The sequence below is a fragment of the Mesoplodon bidens genome (genome assembly GCF_964165515.1).
Source record: "Mesoplodon bidens genome assembly, chromosome: 11".
In the NCBI taxonomy this organism is placed as follows: domain Eukaryota; kingdom Metazoa; phylum Chordata; class Mammalia; order Artiodactyla; family Ziphiidae; genus Mesoplodon; species Mesoplodon bidens.
In genome coordinates, this window is record NC_138167.1 from 9,505,602 (window position 1) to 9,522,402 (window position 16,801).

Sequence of the window (16,801 nt, forward strand, 5' to 3'; positions counted from 1 at the left end):
TTAAAAAAAAAAAAAAAGAAAGTAGCAGACTGGACCTATAAGGCCATGTTGTGCTGAAACAGGTGATGATGGGGTTGTAGGAGGGGGTGGGCCTGGAAGAGTAAGGAACCGTACACAGGTCCCGAGTCAGGTATGAAATGTTTTTGAAGCTAGTTATTCTCACCAGCAACATGTGGTATCACTTAACATAAAAAAAATCGAAACCAAGGAAATCCCTAAGAAGACAGCTCTAATAGTCTAGCAATGAGAAGCTTAAAAGGGGAACCAGTGTTAATACCTTTGGAATGGAGAAAAAGATCTCAAAACAAGAAGTAAGGCAGAGGAACAGACAACAGGACTCAGGAAAAAAAAAGAAAAAAAAAGGCTATGGGATTGAAGGAATGATATTGAGTGTGTTTTGGTTGAATCTTTTTCTGAATTTTTTGAATTTTTGAGTTGGAAGAACACCCTTAGTTCAATATTCTTATTTTATAAACGAGGAAACCAAAGCCCAGTCAGGTCTGTAAAGAAGTTGTACCTACAGAATTCAAGTGGGCCAGTGAAGTTCAACTAGGCCCTTATTTTATTTAGAAAATAACAAATAATTTTAAGGTTCAGACACAGAAACTTCTTCAAAATGATTGGGAGATCAGAGGAAACAAAATACTAGGTTTGGACTCATGACTTCTGCATTCTGATTCTAGGAAGCTCTGACCCTTGGAAACCTTTGGTGGATGGACAGATACTTTGCACTGGGCTAACCTGGATGGAGAGATTCAGGTCATCAAAAAGCCATTGGGAAATGTAGTAGGCAGAGGACTGGGCGGGGGCAGGGGAGGATCCTGGACCCACACCCTGCTCCTGGGGGCTCCAAGATCTGAGGACCTCAGGCTAGAGTGAGTGACTGGATCTTTTCCAGGGAGCCCCAGTCTGGTTGGGGTCTCCTGGTTCCTATTCAGACTGACATCAACTTCACACCCTGTGATTCTCTGTGACACTCAAGCCAGCATCACCTTTCCACACCATATTATATCAAAAAAGAAAAAAAATTTAATATCTTTCTCACGGACTAGGAATACATTTCATCTAGCTTCATTTAAAATACATTGTTAGACTGGTGTTCCACAAATCTGCCAAATACTATAAATAGGTACGAAGTCGCAGGGGCCTCCCACACCCATGAAGAGGCCAGTTTTTGGATGGATAACAGACAGGGAGAATTTTAAGTACATCCTGTTCCACTAAAGCTTACTTTTTTCCCATTCTGCTCTCCATCCTCTTTTTCTCCCTCCTTCTTTTTCTCCCTCTTGCTCATCAACCTCCCTACCCCCGGCAACAGAAGAAATAATTGCTATGAGGGCTGAGCCTGGACAGAGCTGATGATTTCTTCTTTCTCTTCCTTTAAAGCATTGCAAAACTTTAAAACTATGAGGGAATAACAGCCCTGCCTACACACCCAAACACACCTCTCCTCTGGCAAATAGGAAACTTATGCCTGGGCTTGGTCTTTGCAGCTACCTTCCCCTCAGGTTCTTCCTGGCCATTCAACATGCTTAAAATAGTAACTACCCAAACCAGAAGAAGAGATGATTTCATTGTCTGCACACTGCCACTGGTGACCTGATTTGGGTGGTGGCAGATGGAGCTAGTCTTCTGACTCGGCACCTTGGGAATTCTCATAGGGTCAAGGCTGGTCCCTCCCACAGGATTTCAACACCCTGGTGCTCTCCCAGGGGCCAGCCTATCTCGGGAGGGCAGTGAATCAGGCAGAGCTGGCTTGCCACGCATGTGCGCACACAGACACATAGCAGGCAAGACGGCCATGGACATCCACCACCCTCCCTGGCACAGCCTGTGCACAGGCAGACCTCCTGGCTTGTGAAGGCAAGGCCAGGGCAAAACCTCTCTGCCCTCTGAGCCAGTCCCTTCTGCTATTATCTGGGGAAAATCCACCCTACCCGGACCTGTCAGGTCAAGAATTTGTACAATTTGCTGAATTCTACTCTTTTTTGTGTGTGTGTGGTACACGGGCCCCTCACTGCTGTGGCCTCTCCCATTGCGGAGCACAGGCTCCGGACACGCAGGCTCAGCGGCCATGGCTCACGGGCCCAGCCGCTCCACAGCATGTGGGATCCTCCTGGACCGGGGCACGAACCCGTGTCCCCTGCATCGGCAGGCGGACTCTCAACAAGTGCGCCACCAGGGAAGCCCTGAATTCTACTCTTGACATTAGGGAGCTGTCAGAGTGACAGGTACAGAAGGGACCCAATGGTCTTCCAAGGATGGGAAGAGAGAAAACTAGTTTGAGAAGGAACAAAGGATTGCTAGCAGTTAATCTTGGGGAATAAAGGAGAAATCATTTTTTACCATAAAACACCCCACCTCTACCCACTGCCGTGGGGATTAAAATCTTCCCAACAGAGGTAAATTCACAATGATGAAAAAGATCCTCATCTTATGGCCCCCCCTTTTACTTAATTTGCTACTCAATTATCAGGCAAGTGGGTGTTGAAATAACTTCTGTGTGTCCGGCATCTCCCACAGTGTTGTGGACATTTAGAAGATTTATAAGACCTATTTGCTCTCTTTGGGGACTTTATAGTTATTTAAAGAGAAAGAACTGGGACTTCCCTGGTGGTCCAGTGGTTAAGACTTTGCCTTCCAATGCAGGGGGTCAGGGTTCCATCCCTGGTCGGGAAGCTGAGATCACACATGCCTCCGTCCAAAAAAACCAAAACATAAAACAGAAGCAATATTATAACAAATTTAATAAAGAGTTTAAAAATGGTCTACATTAAAAAAATCTTTAAAAAAAAAAAAGAAAAGAAAGAACTAACTCAGCTGAAGTCAACTGGAAACAAAACATGCCAAGCATTCAACCTTGGCATTCCCTGGAGAATGTAGCTGTGAAAAAAAATCATAATAAGTGCCTGCTCTCAGGAGGCTTATGCTCTAATAAAGAGGCAGCAAATAACTAAGAGAAAGAAGTAAGGATATATAGCATGCTGGATCATGTAAGTGCTTAGGAGAAAAATAAAGCAGTGACGAAAGATAGGAAGTGCTGAAGAGAAACTGAAATTTTAGAATAGTGACCAGAAAATTTCTTCCTGAGAAGATGACATTTGAGTAAAAACATCAAAGATGTAAATACTGAAATCGCATCTTCCTGGCAGGTGCAGTACTTTAGCAGAAGGGCAGATCAGTGAGTAGTCAGAGGAAATTCATGCAGGGGGGTGAGCCTCAGTCTAAACCTTTGAAAGTCGAACAGCTTTATCTAGTCAGAAGGAGGAAGGAGAGGACAAAGTTGATATCATTATCCTGAAATTCCGTGCACTGCAATAAATGACTTCTCTTATCTGTGTCTCATATGTTACATCCTTTAAAGAAAAACGATTATATTGCCTAATTAGACCCTTTGGGTAGCTACTTCAGGATCTAGAAATTTACCAGGGATGCCTGGGGGGTGCCCATCATGGCGGACTGGGAAGCAGTGCGGGTGAGGGGTGTCCCTTGCTCTAGCAGGTCCTCGCTGGGGAGGTGGCATGGGCAGGAGAGCACAAGCTTTGTCCTCAGCCAGAGGGACGTGGGTTCAAGTCTTGCTTGGCAACTTCCTATTCCAGACACAATACTTCCTTCTCTGAGCCTGTTTCCTCATCTCTAAGTTGGGAATACTAACTATTTTTCTAAAAAAAACAGGGCTGTTATAATAGATATCTATAAAGCACACGAGAAGTCATACCCACTATTATCATCATGAAATTGCATAACTATGTGAAATAAAGCGATGGCCTCCCTCTGGTTGTTGTGGAATCTTGTCCTAAGTCTGAGGGATGCTAACAGTAGTCAAAGGCATATTTCACTGCTGAGCTCTCAGCATGGGGCGAGAGACTAAGTGGGGGACAAAGAGAGGTTAAGTGATGCACAGTTGTCACTAGACGCAGGGGGTGTGGTTGGATCAAACTGAACACTCTGACCTGGACCCTCAGGGCAGAGAGCACTTTGAGGGCCTTGATGCAGCTGCTGGGAAAGGGGAGTCAAGAAAAGGCAGGGAGAAGGTAGATGGGGCATCAGCCAAGGGGCTTGAGCTCCTGGAAGCCTTCCCACCAGCAGGTGCTGGTTCACCAGCATTGCAGATGCTGATTGCCTGTCAGTCCTTCCCCGGGAAGGTCCCTCAGGATGAGACCTGGTGAGAGCTGGCCTTGGCACTTCCGGCCTCACCAGGCACTATTTTTTTTTTTTTTTTACTAAATTTATTTATTTATTTATTATTTCTTTTTGGCTGCATTGGGTCTTCATTGCTGCGCGTGGACTTTCTCTAGTTGAGGCAAGCAGGGATTGCTCTTCATTGTGGTGCGCGGGCTTCTCATTGCAGTGGCTTCTCGTTGTGGAGCACGGGCTCTAGGTGAGCAGGCTTCAGTAGATGTGGCACACAGGTTCAGTAGTTGTGGCTCACGGGCTCTACAACACAGACTCAGTAGTTATGGTGCACGGGCTTATTTGCTCCGCGGCATGTGGGATCTTCCCGGACCAGGGCTCAACCCCGTGTCCCCTGCATTTCGCCAGGCACTATTGTTTCCTCTCTCTTACCTATCTTGACAGTTCACCTATGTGAGTGTCCAAAAGGCATATGATAAAAACCTGATAAACCCAACTAGGACACGCTGCAAAGTTTCAGGTACTTAAAACTGGCCTGGAAGAGGCCTGAGGGAAATGATAGAGAGTGAGTTAAGAAGGGCAGAGGGACTTCCCTGGCAGTCCAGTGGTTAAGACTTGGTGCTTCCACTGCAGGGGACACGGGTTCGATCCCTTGTCGGGGAACTAGGATCCTGCATGCCTCACAGTGTGGCCAAAATAATAATAATAATAATAATAATAATAATGATAATAATGAAGATGGGCAGAAGGCCCTGGGAAGTTTGGTAAATAAAGCTCAGGGCCGAGAGAGCTGAGTGTTTCACAGCAAATGACAAGTCCATGGAGTGTGATAGAGGCTAACTCTCTGGGTGGTAGGAAGACTTCCCAGACTGGGCTTCCTGAGTGCTTAAGCTGCTTTGCCAATGAGCATGCTCACCACTGAGCCCCAGTCTCCCTTTCAGCACAGGGGACAGGCATTTCTGCGGCTTTGTACGCTGTCCCGCCCATGCACTATCTAGATTCTGTATCATCATGGTGCCCCGGGCCTCTCTTGGCTTCCTACAGGTCTGTCAGACAGGCATTCAACTGCTTGCTGATTCATTGATCAACAAAGCCATTACTAGGATTGCTTAACCCTTAATTTCTTTTTAACATTTATTGAGCACTTATAAGCATTGTGCTTTGCCACACCATCTTGTCTTATTCTCATAAAAGCTTTATGAAGCATGTACTCCTATTGTATTTGTTTTGCAGAGAAGGAAACTGAGCTTTAGAGAGGTGACACAATATGCGTAGGCCTGACACGTCGTAGGGCCAAAATTTAAACTCAGCCTCAGACGCCAACATCTGTGTGCTTGAACACAATGCTATACAGCCTTACCATCCACCATCACTTAAGTTTCGACTTCTTTATGTCTGTAAAAGTGAGTTCCTAGAGACAGAAGATGAGTGATTTTTTTTTTTTTGAGAAGGCAGGGAGATTAACGTATCCATAGTACATTTTCAATCTTCCATTCACTTTTAAATGTGTTTTGTTCAATAAAAATAATAGAGCACTGGGTGAGGGGGAGAGATAAATTCGGAGTTTGGGATTAACATATGCACACTACTGTATATAAAATAGGTAAACAACAAAGACCTACTGTATAGCACAGGGAACTAAACTCAAAATTATGTAATAATCTATAATGGAAAAGAATCTGAAAAAGAATAGATCCATATATGTATAACTGAATCACTTTGCTGTACACTTGAAACTAACACAACATTGTAAATTAACCATACTTCAATTTAAACATGCAAAAAAAAAAAAGATCACCCACTATACTTAGGCATGATTGATAATTAGTGAGGATTCAAACACAAAAGACCATTCTTGCCATCCAGGATCTTGGAAAGGAGGAGACAGACCAGGAAATGGATATATTGTGTTTCCTTGCAATGAGTGTTAAGATAGGTGTGCCCACTGGAGCTCCCATGAGGGGCACCAAATCCTCACCGGGGAAAGGGGTGTTTTCCTGGGAAAGTTGAGTCTTGAAGATCAGGTCAGACAAAAAGGGTATTTCATCCAGGTGGGACATTGAAGGCTTGGAGGTGAGCTAGAACCATGTGGCTGGGATGTGAGGCTTGAGCTTTGAGGTATGATGAGGCATGAAAGGCCTTGTGTGCTGCATGAGTAGTGGGTTTGTATCCTAATAGGAATGGGGTGCCATTGTATGCCTTTCTGTAGAGGAGAGACATGGTGGTTCTGGAAAGTCACTCACAGAAGAGCCGAGAAGAATCAGGACAACACACCTTGAGTGGGGAGACAAGATAGGGAGTGATTGCAGAGATCCAGGTGAGTGACTGGGATCAGGGCTGTGCAAGGCTTTGATTTGGGTAGAGGGCCTTAAACACTCAAGTCCTCTCCATCCCAAATCCGAAAACACATACTATACCTTCCTTCTAGTGTTATTAACATCATCCTTAAATTCAAATGGGTATTTCTACCTTTCTTATATCGAATGCCCTTTGATCATCACCAATAGAGTTTACAGACATTATTGAGAGCCTTAGTGGCAGGTACTGTTCAAAGTTTCCATGTAGGTCATGTCATTTCATCTTCCTCTCAACCTTCTGGGATGGCTTTGATTCTCTTCATTTTAGAAGTGAAGCAACTGAGGCTCAGAAAGCTGAAGAACTTGCTCAGGATCCTCCAGAGTGACAAAGCTGACTTCAAACCAAGCCCAGTGTTCTTGGTGAAGTCCCATGGTGGATTTTTTGGTATTTGTTTTGGGGGTTAATTCTTCCCTTTCCCACCCACGCCCACACTTTAGGACTGTTGGTTAATAATCCAGGTCCTTTAAGAAATTCATTTTTGTACCCTCCCATTCTTGTCATTGAATAAGGGTACAGGTTGTGTCAGGCACTGGATGGAAGGGTTTGTAATGTGCAAAATGTTTTCACCTATGTTACCCTTATTAGATCCTCATCCACTCTAGTGAGGTGGGAAAGGCATTATCTCCATCTTACAGATGAGAAAATCGAGGCTCAGAGGAGCAAAAGTCATACAACTAAGTGACATAGCTTACTGTTAATGTTCTGAATTTATCTTTTTCCTTTTTTTTTTTTTTTTTTTTTTTTGCGGTACGCGGGCCTCTCACTTCTGTGGCCTCTCCCGTTGCAGAGCACAGGCTCTGGCCGCGCAGGCTCAGGGGCCATGGCTCACGGGCCCAGCCGCTCTGCGGCATGTGGGATCTTCCCGGACCAGGGCACGAACCCGTGTCCCCTGCATCGGCAGGCGGACTCTCAACCACTGCGCCACCAGGGAAGCCTGCCTTTTTATTGTCTTTTATGGACTGCATTTATGTGGTGAGTGGCGTCACGTGACGGTCTTTGGGTATACAGAACTCTGGGGAATAAATTGTTTGACCCTCTGGCTGTTTCTTTGTTCATATCCAACCCAACTCGTTCAGGAAACACTGAGTACCTACAAGGTCCAGGCACTGGGTGCTTGAATATGCCCATCTTGTCCTTAGGGAGTGAGTGGTACCCAGAGGAGATGGATACAGTACAGCCAAAGGTGAGACGGCGTGGCCCATGCCATCCTAGATGTATGTGCAGAACCTCCTGGCTCATGGGCAGGGATTACTCACACTGTCTAGGGTGGGATAGATGGATGGGGAAGGCTTCACTGAGAAATTGGCATTTGAACTGCCTATGGAGGTGAAACAGCATTTCTTCAGGGTGAGAAGGGCTGGACAGCAACACCACCACCACCACGGGTATCACTTGCTAAGCCCTTGCTATGCGCCAGGCCCTGGGTTAAGAGCTTTGCAGGTATTATTTCTTTGCTCCTCCCAATGACTCCATGAAGTGTCAACTAGTATTATCTTCATTTGAGGAAGTGAAGGCTTAGAGATGGTTTGCACTTAAGCAGTCTCACGCTAGCACATTCTCTCTAGCACATTCTCTCGATCACTGCAACACAGGGGCAGGGCAGGTACTCAAGTTGAAGAACAGAGCTTGAGCAAAGCGTCAGAGATGAGAACGTGCCCAGCACCCTCGGGGGTGGGGGCTGGGGGGCGGGTGTGAGGAGGGCCCAGGCTTGAAAGTTGGGCAGGGCCAGTGTGTGATGGGCCTCACATGCATGATCTTATCTTGGAAGCAAAGTTAGATTGCAATCACTTGATCTGATCTGATCCGGTGTGTGTTCCACACAGATAACTCTGATGGCAGAACAGAGCAGGGGCCGTAAACGTCCATGCCTTCAGGGGACCAGCCCCCTAAAACCAAGGGATCAGGCCCAGTGTGGGGGAGGGGGATGTCCCCACTGAGGGTGGCAGGCTTCACACTTCCAGCTCTTCCCAGCTCATCTAGGCCTTTAGTTGCCAGTCCCTGTGATTTTTAAAGAAACTTTGGAAAACCAGCATTTTATTAGACATCCTGGTTTTAAAAGGTAGGATGAGTTTTAGAACATTTTCAGGGCCAATCAAATTATGTATGTGGGCTGTTAGTTTGCCACCTCTGGTGTGGACGGTGGCTTGGAACAGAGATTGTTGTAGAGACAAGGAAACCAGTATTGGGAGGCCATGGTGATAGTCTAGACAGAAGAAGAGGCCTGAGCAAAGGCTGTGGCCCTGGCTGTGAAGAGGAGGGGGAAGACCGGAAATACTTTAAAATGGGTTAAGTAGAACCTGGTGACTTTGGACATGGAAGCTGGAAGGAGGAGTCCGGGTTGACTGGGAGGATGATGGAGCCATTAATTCATTTAATTTGGGGGCAATTATATATTGAGAATCTACTAGATGCAAGGTATTATGTTGGGAGCTGAGATACAGCAACAAATAAGACACAGGACCACGGTGAGAGGAGCTGGGAATTTATCGAGGAGGCTGCTGGAGGGTAGATGCACCAGAGACGTGCACGTGTGAGAGAGAAGGTCAGGAGACTGATTTGCAACGTGTGGAGCTGAACCTCAACTTCAGCCTAATCAGTGATCTGATCCCCTCTCTGTTGTTTTTAGCTCTGTGACAGTTAAAAGTCCAGACACACAACACATTCCTTTCTTGCTTCATGTTTTCTCTTTGCCCTTTATTAAAATGGTCAGCACAGGTGGGTACACGGCTGAAAGTGCCACAGATGCTGGTGTGACGGCTGTTATCCGTGTCTTCCCTGGTTCCCTTCCCCCTAGCTGTTCATCTTAGGCATTGCAATGTTTGTAAAAGGAACCTGGGCTTGTTTTTCTTTAGCTTACTCATTGCTGTTGTGGTGAATGACCTGGTTTCTTATAGGTATTATTATTGTTGCATGGTGGATTATTTAAGGGGGACATTCTCTGTGCTGTTAATCACTCTTCCTCCTTCCTGAGAGCGCCCCACATTCTTTTTCAAATACAGGCGAGGTTTCGCTTCATTCATTCAGCACATAATTATTGGGCACCTGCTGTGTTCCAAGAACTGTCCTAGGTGCTTGGGATGCATCCCCGAACAAAGAAGGACTCCTGTGCTCATGCAGACTTACTTCCCTGCAGCCTAAATGATTTAGCTCTTGTTGATTTCTCTGTTGCTCCCTGGGGATGTGCACAGCTGGATGGGCTCCCCCCAGCCAGGAGAATGTTCTCTCCAGCCCACTCTCAAGTGGGGCTGTGCTCTCCATCATCTAAGACTCTCCATTCCCCAACTATGGATTATCCACAGCATGGCAGCTCCTTACCCAGGCAATTGGAGTGCCACTGTCCCCAAAAGAACCTTAAATGCTTTGCCCAAGTTCTAAATATCACGGTTACTGCCTTTTCTCTGACCATAACTTTGTTTCATAATCCCATAGAAGGCAACTCCCGTACATACTCTGAAAACAATTATGCTCCTTTTTTTTTTTTTTTGCGGTACGCGGGCCTCTCACTGCTGTGGCCTCTCCCCTTGCAGAGCACAGGCTCCGGACGCGCAGGCTCAGCGGCCATGGCTCACAGGCCCAGCTGCTCCGCGGCATGTGGGATCTTCCCGGACCGGGGCACGAACCCGTGTCCCCTGCATCGGCAGGTGGACTGTCAACCACTGCGCCACCAGGGAAGCCCAACAATTATGCTCTCTTGAGAAGACAATTTAACTGTGTCTTTAAATCCTCCCATAAATCAATCCACCACATGTACCTTCTGTCATAAAGTCCTTAAAATCTTTAATTCTTTGCCCCCAGCGAAGAGTCCTTTCTGCGGGAAAGTCTCCAGATTGTCCAAAGGGTGCCTGGGACCCAAGCTTGAGCTGGTTCATTGATGTGAATTTGGTAAAGCAGGATACTCAAGCAAAGGTCCCTGGGGAGGCTGGTTCCCACCAGATCACGGGGCATGCAAGATAAGCCTAGGATCATCAAGATAAGCCTTGCAGGGGTCACTTGCGCTGAGGGATTTCCTCACTCAGAGAACATGGATACAGGTATCTCTTGGAGTCATGGCTGCTCTGTGAGTGTCTAGAAACCTCTGATTTGGACAGCATCCAACTGGAGTAGCTCAAAACCATCTGGAAATTCTCCACCCTTCTTAGATCATCCTGGATCTATAGCAGACCTTTTCTAGCTTCCACGAGCCACAAAACGGTCAGCAACATAGACACACCCCTAAGAGACCTAAATGCTATTCCTTAATAGTTCTGTGGGCTTAGCCAAGGAATTGGGTCTCTCTGAACCTCCATTTTACCCTTCCAATCATGTGAAAAAAGAAAGATATTAAATGCAAGGAAGGTGGGTCTAGAAGGTGCTATGCAAATGTGAAGTTTTTGCTTTTGCTGTTATTATTTTTAGCAGGCCTCCTTCTGGAGTCCACACTGTTCTGGACTTGAATCCTCAGAGTTGCACGAGGGCTTTCCCTCCTGCAGGCCTAGGACAGCCCAACAACCACTGCCCAGCAAGCCACCCTCTGCCCTGCCCATCAGTCTGCCAGCACTGGGCTGAGGGGTCTCGGATCTTGCATTTTATTACTTCTGAGCTAAGGCTGGAAATTCCTTAGCAAGGGCTCCAGCAGCACAGACTGGTCTGTCTCCCTGCCCCCAGTTTGCTGAGGGCATCCCATGGCACCAGGAGACAAAGAGCTAGAAGCCGATCAGAGATAGATCACTGGCTCACCTCCGGCAGCCCCTCTGAGTGCTATGTAGGCTCTAGCCTGTGCAACTGACAAGGATCACACCCTGAGATGTGGGACGGAGGCATAAAATGGGCGAAATGATGCCATGAGCCTGGAATTTTGGGAAATGGGTATCCTCCAGCTGAGAACATGAATGGGGTAGTCCACGGAGATTTAGCCAGAATGACAGAATCTTTTAAATCTCAAATTCTTGGCAACAACCCAGCACTATATCTTTAGGGTTGGGCAGTCTCATTTGGCTCCATTTTCTTAGATGAAAGATCAGAAAGACAGCAATTTGAATGGTCCATCTTTGTGTATGAGATAAAAAGAGAAGGTAGAGGCCAGAGAGAGCTGGTTGACATCCATTTGTACATGCTTTGCATGAGCTTTAGAGTTGGGAAAGTGACCATAAAATGTTAAGCCTAGAAGGCACCCTCCCAATCACGAGGAATAGGATCCAGAGGGCTTAAGGCAGTTTTCTAAGACTGCACATCTTTGAGGGATGAAATCAGTACTACACGCCAGTCCAGTGAATAGGGGACAGAATATTTAATAAGATGGCAAATATGTCATTCCATGTAGAGACATGCTATGTACAGAGAGTTTCACCACAGTACTGTTTATAGTGACAAAAAATCAAAGCAACACAAATATCCATTATCCATTAATAAGGAATCATTTAAATACTTTGATAGATGCACATGAGGGGATACTTTGTAGCCATTACAAGTAATGATGTGTCGCCTTGTAAATTAACTATAGTTCAATTTAAAAAATAATGATGTGGATCTACATTTATTGACACGGGGAGCTGTGGGGCTTAGCTAGAGGGATTGTATGACAATAGCGGGTGTCAATGCACCATGTGTCTCATCCTGGGTAAAATTTTATATATGTACGTGTATACACAGCTATGAAAGAGTGTTTACATTAATTATCTCAGAGGTGAGGTTTTGGATGATTTTTAACTTTCTTATTTACATTTTCACACACTGTTGGAATTTTGTTCAAAAATCATGTTTTTTATAATCAGAAAAGCAAAGGGTAAATGACATCCTCCTTTCTGTCTGGATCCCGTGTGCAGTTTCAGAGGACTGCAAGATGCTGGGAGTGAATTTCCCCATGTCCGGCTGGTTTAGAGTTGCTTACCCTTCAAAAATCAGCAAGTGCTTCCCAGCACACAATCCAGAAAGAAGCACATTAGGGACGGCATGAAGCCTTGGATCTTCAAAGGGAAGTTGTTACTACAGGGGGTAGATTAAGATGTTCCCAGAGCATTGAGATAAATCTCCATTTAAGAGTAAAAATTAGGAAGAATGGAATGGTTGGTTTGAGTCTCTGTGGATGTGACCACCCTAAAAAGAGTCACCAATGGGTGGCAAAGGAGATGTAGTGTCCTCCAGCTGTAATTAAGATGCTGGGGTGTAGTCACAGGCAAGCATGGCTAAAGTGAATTTATTTATTTATTTAATGGTGTGAAATTTTAAAATAATTAATTAATTAATTCTTGGCTGTGTTGGGTCTTCGTTGCTGCGCGTGGGCTTTCTCTAGGTGCGACGAGCCGGGGCTACTCTTCGTTGTAGTGCCAGGCTTCTCATTGCGGTGGCTTCTCTTGTTGCAGAGCACAGGCTCTAGGTGAGTGGGCTTCAGTCATTGTGGCACGTGGGCTCAGTAGTTGTGGCTCACGGGCTTAGTTGCTCCGCGGCGTGTGGGATCTTCCCGGACCAGGGCTGGAACCCCTGTCCCCTGCATTGGCAGGCGGATTCTCAACCACTGCGCCACCAGGGAAGTCCTAAAGTGAATTTATAAGTAGAAAGATGAAACGGAATAAATTGCACTGGATAGCCCTGGAATTTGCCTGAAGCATAGTTGAAACCAAAGGAGGATGATCAGTACAGGGTCTGGAAAAGGAGCTTTGTGTGTTCGTCAGCAGTTACCCAGTCCTGCTAGGGAAGAATGGCTGTGAATCCTATGGCCACAAGCTCTGCCAGGTTCCAGAGCCTTGAGACACCGCTCTACATACCACCCACAAAGAGTCAGGTGGATCTGGCATCCGTGTGTTTGGAGGAGCACATCACCTGTGTGTATGTGTGCCTGTGTGAGAGTCGTGAGGATTTGAAAGAGGTCTGTTTAGTCCTGCAAGACTTAAGGGTTAAAAAATAGTCAAGCAATTATCCTAAAAGTTAACCAGAAAGAATTTCCAATGGGGCTGAATTTTTGACTCACTCTACTTAGTGCTTGTTTGTTTTCACCAAGAAACAGTGTGTCTCTGAAAGTGTTATATCTTGCCCTCAAAGCTCACTTCGAGAGGGTCCCTATGTCTTGTGGGCTCTGCTGACCACATGGCCCCAGTAGGAAACACATTCTAAGACCCCCCCCGGCTGGCTGTCCAGCTCTGTGCCCCCTTCCCTGACAATTTTCCTCAGGCAAATTTAAAGATATGTCTTAAATACTTTTCTCACAGCTGCGGGGGCTTAGTGAGCAGGGTGCTCTGAGCAACCCCTGAGTTCAAGGCGAAAATCTTGAAGGAGGACGTGAGATTCCCTTACTTGGGGAACACAGGGTATGTAGTTAGCATCCATCCCCTGGGCTTGCTGCCTTCTAGGCAAAGGGAGGGATAGTCAGTCTTTAATTCCTTATAACTATTTAGCCCTTTACCTGACATGGTCCATTAAGCGGTAGGAATAATGTATTCATGAGAGGTCAAGTGGAGAAGGTGACATACCTTTAATAGCTGCCTTCCAGAACGGACTACAGCTGGCATTAGTTGGAAGAAGGCAGTATCTTTTCACTTTTTTATTTTGGTCACAACTGCTTATTTGTTTCTTTGTTATTCTTCTCTGGTTATGAATCTGTAACCAAGGGGACATGGATCAGGAGGTCTGTTCTCTTAGCCATTCTGACCATCCTTACACATCCAACTGCCTGAAGAACTGATCACAGCGATTAGTAGCAGTCTGGTAACTGTCCAAGGTGGCAGGGATGGCTCACTTCTCCCTCCAAGTTCAGATGTCACTGTCAGTGCAGCCCTCCCTCTTGTGTAACTACACGCATCACACTGCTCTGCTAGTGAGACTTTCCACTCAGATGGGAAATAGCCAACAGCCCGTATTCTTGGAAGCTCTTGGAGTTTCATCAGTGTTGTCTTTCAAAAGCAGTTTCAGGACAAGCTCGCTCAGAGACAAGAAAGGGGAAGATGCAGGGGGCACTCAGAGACTTCTCATTTTATGAAATTATATGGAAATAGCTCACTGAGAGGAATTTAAGAAAGTAAACAATAAAAGCAGGAAGGAAACAGCCTGTGGGAGAAATAGGAGCACAGCAGAAAGAAGGAAAGAGGGAGGAATATGACATTTTTGGTAAATCCTCAAACTTCAAACTAGTTTTCATTTGACTTTGGAAGATACTATGTAACTTTCATTTCAATCCATTTACCTTTCAAGCAGTGTTTTCTAAAATTAACATTGACATCCCCTGCACATATAATAGCTTTGGGGAACATGCTTGACATTCATTTTAGCTAACTGAGCAAAATCAAGTTCAGGCTATTATTAGTTTTCTTTTCTGGGGGCAAGAGGGGGCCAGACCTACCTTAGATGGTCTCTCCTTGTATCTTGTCCTGAAGAGCCCTGGATTTACACATCCATCTAAAATGTTTACGCCAGTTCAGACTCAAAAGTCTGCCCCAAATGGCATTGTGCCACAAGTGGATGCCTATTGCTTCAGAAGGAGGGGGCTTATTCCTGTGTGTGAATGCAATGCTGTGGCACTGGGCAAGAGGGGACATTCCTTTCTAGGGCTTTAAAGAGGTCAAATGAAACTTTGCCCAGTTCTTTACCCATGTGGAAAATGAATGTGTCTAATCCAAGTAGGGGAAATGGGAGCAGAGAGGAGAAAGGTAGATTACCCTGAATGGTTTGAAAAGACAGTACGTGCCAGAGAGAGTGACATTCTCCAGTCCCACGTGGTTTTAGATCCCTGAACACTTTACCATCTGCAGTCTCAAAACTGTCTGGCTCACGGCCAGGAAAAGAATCAGGCTTAATATTTTAATCACATCCAGAGCCAGAGTAAGCTGGAGCTTCAGCTAGAACAGATCCAATCTCCTGCCCAGACCTGATAACTTTATAAAGAGAGCCCAGTGGCATTTCAAGGGTTAATTGCGAGCCTTTAGAAATCCTGGGCTGGCATTTATCTTTTAAAAATACAGTAGGTCCTCTGTATCCGAAGGTTCTGCATCCATGGAGTCAACCAACCGCAGATCGAAAATATTCAGAAACATTAAAAATTCCAGAAAGTTCCAAAAAGCAAAACTTGAATTTGCTGTGCACTGGCAACTATTTGTGTAGCATTTCCTTGTATTTACAATTGTTGACTTAGCATTTACGTTGCCGTAGGTATTATAAGTAATCTAAAGATGATTTAAAGTATATGGAAAGATGTGCGTATACATGCAAATACTGTGCCATTTTATATAAGGGACTTGAGCATCCATGGATTTTGGTATCCTTGGTGTCCTGGAACCACTCCCCCAAGTGGATACCACGGGACGAGTGTATTTACACAACCGCTGTGTGTGTGTGTGTGTGTGTGTGTGTGTGTGTGTGAAGAGATCAAAGCATTTAACATTTTCTCTCCAAACCCTAAACATCTCCAGAAGTTTAAAGGAATGTGAGATTCACTAGGCCCACCTGGAAGGCTATGACATGGACTCACTTTAAGTTTGAATTGCAGGAGGGCAGATTACTCACTGACCCCCTTGCCAGGTGGTGCGAGAGGAAAACTAGAACCATTTTCTGCGTTCTGTCTTCAGAACCCCTTTCTCAACCCACTGCCTCTCCCTTTCAGACCCAGTGTGGGAATCCAAGAATCCAGAAGGACCAAATGACTCCTGTGCTCGAGTACCCTAAGGGAAGGTTCTGCTTTTTTCCTCGGTTCGTCTTGAGAGGGAAGCAGGAGAAAGATCGCGTCCCCTTCAAGGGGAAGCCCCAGGTTTCTCTTTTAAAAATGCAACCAGGTCACATACTCCTCAGCATCCCTGGACTCTAGCCCTGGACCCAGCCCCCCTGCACATGCTGCTGGGGGAAGGGAGAGTTTGAAACTTGCAGAAGGCCTTGGAGGTGAAAGGCAAGCCAACAAAGGATGGGGAAGGCCTGGGGGTGGGCTGGGCTGGCAGACGGCATGCAGCTCAGGTAGGCTGTGCCTTCATTCTGCACTTACAGCCGTGAGGGTTCCCAGGTCTCTCCACCAGACACCCTGACTCTCGAGGCTTAGGCTGCTCAGAGATCACGGGACTCTTAACCCACTGCTGGGAGGGGCTTTTCTCAAACAGACATTTTTAGTATCCAATGAGTGATGGTGTATGCGTGTGTGTGTGCGTGTGTGGGTGCTGTTTCCCCATTATTCATTTCAGATAATATTCCCTCCTATCCATTAAAAAATGTTTTTTCCTAAAAATCAAAGAAATGTAGGTTCATGGCAGAAGATTTGGAAAATATAGAAATGTGACCCAAAAGAAACAAAAATTCACCTGTGATTTTACCATCTAGTTTTATAAACATTTTGTTGAATAGTCATCCGTCCCTTCTCTAT